The sequence below is a fragment of the Pseudophryne corroboree genome, chromosome 4 (assembly GCF_028390025.1).
Source record: "Pseudophryne corroboree isolate aPseCor3 chromosome 4, aPseCor3.hap2, whole genome shotgun sequence".
Classification (NCBI taxonomy): Eukaryota; Metazoa; Chordata; class Amphibia; order Anura; family Myobatrachidae; genus Pseudophryne; species Pseudophryne corroboree.
In genome coordinates, this window is record NC_086447.1 from 445,393,412 (window position 1) to 445,399,495 (window position 6,084).

Sequence of the window (6,084 nt, forward strand, 5' to 3'; positions counted from 1 at the left end):
GTTTATAATTTCTTTTATGTAAGCTTCGCACAAACAAATTTTTTTTTTTTTTTTTTAGTGGTAAAATATCCTTCATCATTCTGTTGTATGTTTCTTTAGTTGGAAATTTATTGTGTAGACAGCTTTACAATCATTTTGTATCTTTATCTGAAACTGAAATGTTCAGCTAATGGTGAAAGCTGGCCCATGCTTACTATGCTTCTCCCAGAGCATATACTCTAGCCACTGGCATATTTCCTATAGGTTTGGAAATGCAGTAAATGTCTTCTAGCTAGAATCCTGGTGGGTGAACTGAAAACGTATATGCACAGTCCAAAATATGCTCAATAAAGGTATGCATAAGGCATTTCAGATTTAGATATGAAGCACAAGCACAGACTTCTGTATCTGTTGTAGCCAGAATAAAAACCTTGTACCTGTCTTGGGAGAAAACATTGGCCTGAATGCTCTATATAGTGTACCTGTAAGAGCAACTGAAAGCAATCTGGAAGGTTGCAGTGGGGAGATAGGACTAGAACTTGAGCCCGGTTAAATGCCTTAAAGGTATAATAACTACCGATTATGCATTATGTACAGCAGTGGTTTCCAAACTATGTTCAAGGCACCCTCATAGTTCAGATAGATTAAGGACAGAGGGTCATATCAAAATGATAAAGGTTCCAATTAAGTCTGGGCTCAAGCATGGGTAGCCTGTTAGGATGCCTTGAGTTTGGGAACAACCACTGCTCAGGATTGTTACTAACATACTAAACAAAATACTTGTTGCTCTAAACGCAAATATGTACCTAGACACAGTGACTACGCAGAAATGTTAGTACATTGTGACTAAAAGGCTATCATTTAACCTGAACCACAAGCAAATGCCAATTTTCTCATCCCTACATTGGCACGTAGAAGGCCAAACAATGTGTTCAGTATGCCAATATATTCCACGTCTGCTTCTCACTACTGTAGATCACAAGGTTGGATTAGGGAGAGGACAGTGGCTGTGAGTAGTATGCTAGCCAACATGAATAGAATGCTAACTATTGGGGCCCTAGGGCTTCTCCAGTAAATGGATTGATTTGCTACAGGCTGCTCAAAGCCTCTACTTAACAGAAGAGCTGGTGTCTGCTTTCTTAGAACATACTGTAATTAGAATTTGAAAATAAATGCTGAACCGCTTTGATACGCACTTTTGTTAGCTGATATTGTAATTGAACTTCATAAACAAGTGAATTATTCCACTATTTTTATTGTGCATCTGCAGTTATTAAATGTGCCTCCTGATTTGATCCTTAAAACCAGACCATGGTAGCCTTGATGAATGGGGTAACTCCCTTGTTAGTGGAGTAGGTACAAGGAGGGGACCCGGGGACACCCCCACCCCCTTTCTGTATAGTGTCAACTCTTATAATGTAGTAGTCTGTTTGGGTTTTCCATTTTATAGGTGTGACTTTTTTTTTTTTTTTTTTTTTTCCTGAAGATGTTCCACATGACACCTAGGAGTGTGCTCTCTGTTGATGCTAGTTGGCACTTAAGCCACATTGCTCAGTGTGGACCCACAATTATGCGCTCCTGTGGGTTGTTCCCAGGGAAAGAGAGCATGCATTTTAAATGTCTCGGCAACACGCTGCATATAAAAAAATCTGCGAGATTGTTATGTAATGTGGGGCGAGTTGATCTGCCAATACTGTGTTTCTCTAACGTCCTAGTGGATACTGGGGAATGTACTTGAGTACCGTGGGGTATAGACCGGGTCCACTGGAGCCTGGCACTTTAAGAAACCTTTAGTGTGCTGGCTCCTGCCCTCTATGCCCCTCCTACCACTCTGTTTTGAAAAATGTGCCCAAGGAGTCTGGTACATTCCTCTGGAGCTCCAGAGAGTTTTATTCAAATCTTTTAGTTTATTTTCAGGTAGTACTGGTTGACAACCAGTCTACCTGCATCTTGGAACTTAGGGGGTGGGGAGCAAACCAACCTCCTGAGGGTGGATAGTTTGTAACCCCATCTGACAGGACATTAAGCTCCTGAGGCGCTGTATCACACACAACACTGTGCGCACACGCTGGCAGCTAGCCGCCACCTTCTAACAGATGCTGAAGAGATGCAGGTGTGGTGAGTGTTAACACCGGGTCCCGATTAGCAGGTCCCTGGTGACTATTGGCGGCATGACAGACTTGACTATCACGGGCCACGAGCTGCGGTGCCTGCCGCAGACTACACTGGAAGAAAGGGGGTGTTATACTTCCACTAGGGGTGCACAGCATCTAATATTGCGCTCCTTCACTAATAATGCCAATATAATTTTAGAAGGGACTGTGCACCATTACGAGGGCTGGGCTTCCTGGAGAGCGGGACTAGAGACGGGAAAGGCACCATTTCCTGCTGCTGCGGATCAACAAGACTGTATACACGCTGCTCCTCCACACAGACCTGGCTGCACAGACTACTGTACTGGTACCAGGGGGCTCATAGGAAAGAGGGGATCATATCAGCGTTAGCGCCCCTGCTCCAAAGCAAAAGTAATCAGAGTTTACACAGCAGAGTACTGCTTTGCTGTGTATGGTGTGCTGGTCTCCAGTCTGTGTCCCTCCAGGGGCTGTCTGGGTGTGTGTATTTTTTTTTTTTGTTTTTTTTTTCACTGTTTATCACTGCACTGTGTGTTTTCACTCTATGTGCAAAATGTCTGCAGATAAGGCTATGTGTACTACTTGTACCTTTACACCTTCCTCTGAGGGATCTCTCCTGTGTGAGCAGTGTTCCTTATCCTCTCAGGGTAAATAGTACACAGGCATCTGACTGGTTGGAATCATTTAAAGGCATGATTCATAATATAAATACAGAACTAGCTGCAGCTAGGCAAGAATGACCGGTACTAGAACAATTTAACGATAATATGGCTAAGGCTGCAGTTCAGACAGGCTCCTCAGCATCCTCTGTTGGTGTCACGTAAATGTTCACTTCCACAGGCGCTCCAGTCTGATTCTGAACTTCCAGACTTAGATGAAACAGCTGTCCTCCTCCATATCAACTTCTATCTGTCCTGGGGGGTGGAAGCCCTAATTTATACTATTATGGAGGTTCTTAACATACCCGATAAGGAAGCAGAAGAGGAGTTGTATTTTCATGTAAAACCTAAATCCTCAGCCACTTTTCCTATATCTAAGGAATTAAACTCCCTGGCCCAAGAGGAGTGGGTCAATCCTGATAAGAAATTCAGAACTCCTCAGATTATCATCCTTTCCCTTCCCTGCTGAAGATAGGAAGGTATGGGAACCTCCCCCCATTAAGTCGATACGTATGTGTCCAGGCTGTCGCATAAGCTGGTTCTACCGTTACCTGGGGCTATATCTAGCTGACCAAAGATTGAGACCACTCTCAAAGCACACTGGGGGTCATTCCGACTCGTTCGCAGACATCGGTTCTTTGCTGCGGTGCGAACAGGTCGGAACTGTGGCTGCGTGGCGCTCGCATTGTGCATGCGCGTCATTGCCCAGCGACACCCGTCGCCGGGTAACGGTGCCAGGACCGATGAAAGTGATCGCAGGTGCGATCGCAAGAAGATTGAAGGAGGAGGAGGATCTGGGCCGTTTCCTGGGTAAGTCGAACGCAGGCGTTTGGAGGGCGGATGTCTGACGTCACAGCCTGGACCTTCATCGCTGGATCCGTCGCACTGGTAAGTAGCTGCAGGGCTAGTCTTGTTTTGCTTGAAACTTTTTTAGCATAGCAGGGCTGCACATGCGATCGCTGCCCTGCTATGCTAAAATACACTCCCCCATAGGCAGCGTCAGGTTGATCGCAGGAGCAGCAAAAAGTTGCTACGTGCGATCAACTCGAAATGACCCCCTATATACGTCGGTGGGCGTGGCTCAGAATCCTACTATAGTTTTGTGGTTGGATTTCAAGGGCATTGGTCAAATGGTCTGAATATAATAAATAGATTGAACTCCCTGCCTCAGGAGGAAATCATTACGCTGCTGCAGCATATCCAGGATGCTGCAAACTTTATGAGCGAGGGTGTTAAGGATGGGGGTAATTCCAAGTTGATCGCAGCAGGAAATTTTTTAGCAGTTGGGCAAAACCATGTGCAGTGCAGGGGGGGCAGATATAACATGTGCAGAGAGAGATAGATTTGGGTGTGGTGAGTTCAATCTGCAATCTAAATTGCAGTGTAAAAATAAAGCAGCCAGTATTTACCCTGCACAGAAATAAAATAACCCACCCAAATCTAACGCTCTCTGCACATGTTATATCCGTCTCCCCTGCAGTGCACATGGTTTTGCCCAACTGCTAAAAAATTTCCTGCTGCAATCAACTTGGAATTACCCCCTATGTCAGATTAATGGACGTACCACTGCTATGGCGGTCTCTGCCCCCAGAGCCCTGTGGCTGCGTCAATGGTCAGCGGATACTAATTCCAAAAAGGGTGTGGAGAATCTTCCTTTACAGGAGATGTACTGTTTGGCGAACAGTTGGAACAAGTGGATCTCTCAGGCGATGGCAGGTAAGTCTACCTATCTGCCGTCGGCTGCTCCACCTGCTAGACGCCCCTACTTGGGGCCTTCTTTACAGGCCTTTCGTGTGGCAAGATGCAGAGGCTGAGGGCCCTCCAATGCTGTTAGAGGATCTTGCGGTAAGTCCCGGAAACCAGCAGCTCCTGCATCCCTGGACCAGTCCTCTGCGTGTCGAGTGACCTTGCTGGAGGCCATTCAAAAGCTTTTACAAACAGGAATTGTGGTTCCAGTGCCTCCTTCGTTACACAATGGGGGGTTTTACTCCAGTCTTCTTGTCATACCAAAAGCGGATGGTTCGGTGCTGCCCATCTTGAATCTGAAGGCTTTAAACCCTTATCTGCGGTATTCAAATTCAAGATGGAGTCCCTGCGGGCAGTGGTATCCGGTCTGGAGGAGGAAGAATTTCTAGTGTCCCTAGATGTCAGGGATGCTTACTTGCACATCCCTATTTGACCCACTTATCCGGCTTACCTCAGGTTCGCCATCTTGTACAGCCACTTCCAATTTCAGGTCTTACCCTTTGGTCTCTCCACAGTTCCAAAGGTGTTCACAAAGGTCATGGCGAAGATGATGCTGCAACTGAGTCAACATAGTCCCCGATTTGGACGATCTCCTGACAAAAGCAATGTCCAGGGAACGTCTGCTACAAAGCATCGACCTGACGACTCACCTGCTTACGGATAATGGGTGGATCCTGAATTGTCGGAAATCTCACCTGGAACCATCCCAACGACTTCAGTTCCTTGGAATAATACTAGACAGTGTCTCAGAAGGTGTTTCTTCTAATGGACAAGGCCTTGACTATCCAGGCTATGGCCCGCTCAGTACTTTGGCCCCGCAAGGTCTCAATGCATCTTTGCATTCGCTTGCTGGGCAAGATGGTTGTCTCATACGAGGCAGTCCAGTACGGGAGATTTCATGGCCATCCGTTTCAGCTAGATTTGCTGGACAAGTGTTCGGGGTCTCATCTGCACATGCATCAGAGTGTAACCCTAGAGCTCGGATTTTCCTGTTGTGGGGGCTACAAATTCATCAACTAGTGGTAGGCCGGTGTTTCAGTACCCAGTCTTGGATTCTACTGACAACAGATGCCAGCCTCCGGGGTTGGGGGCTGTGACCCAAGGGGACCAGTTCCAGGGGAAATAGTCAAGTCAGGAATCTGCACTACTGATAATTGTCCTGGAACTCTATTTACAATGCCCTTCTACAAGCTTCCTCTCTTCTCCAGGATCAAGCTATCCAAGTTCAGTCGGACAACACCACAGCAGTGGCGGACATAAACCGACAGGAAGGAATAAGAAGCAGAGCAGCAATGCGAGAAGTGTCAAAAATACTCCTCTGGGCTGAGGCCAACTCAAGGTCCATCTCGGCCGTATTCATTCCAGTAGTGGACAACTGGGAGGCGGACTTCCTCAGCAGGCACGACCACCATCCGGGGGAATAGGGCCTTCATCATCAGGTGTTTCAACAATTGATTCACCGGTAGCAGTATCCGCAGATAGACCTGATGGCTTCTCGTCTCAACAAGAAGCTATGCCGTTACTGGTCCAGAACGAGGGATCCGCAGGCTGTAGGTATGGACGCGCCG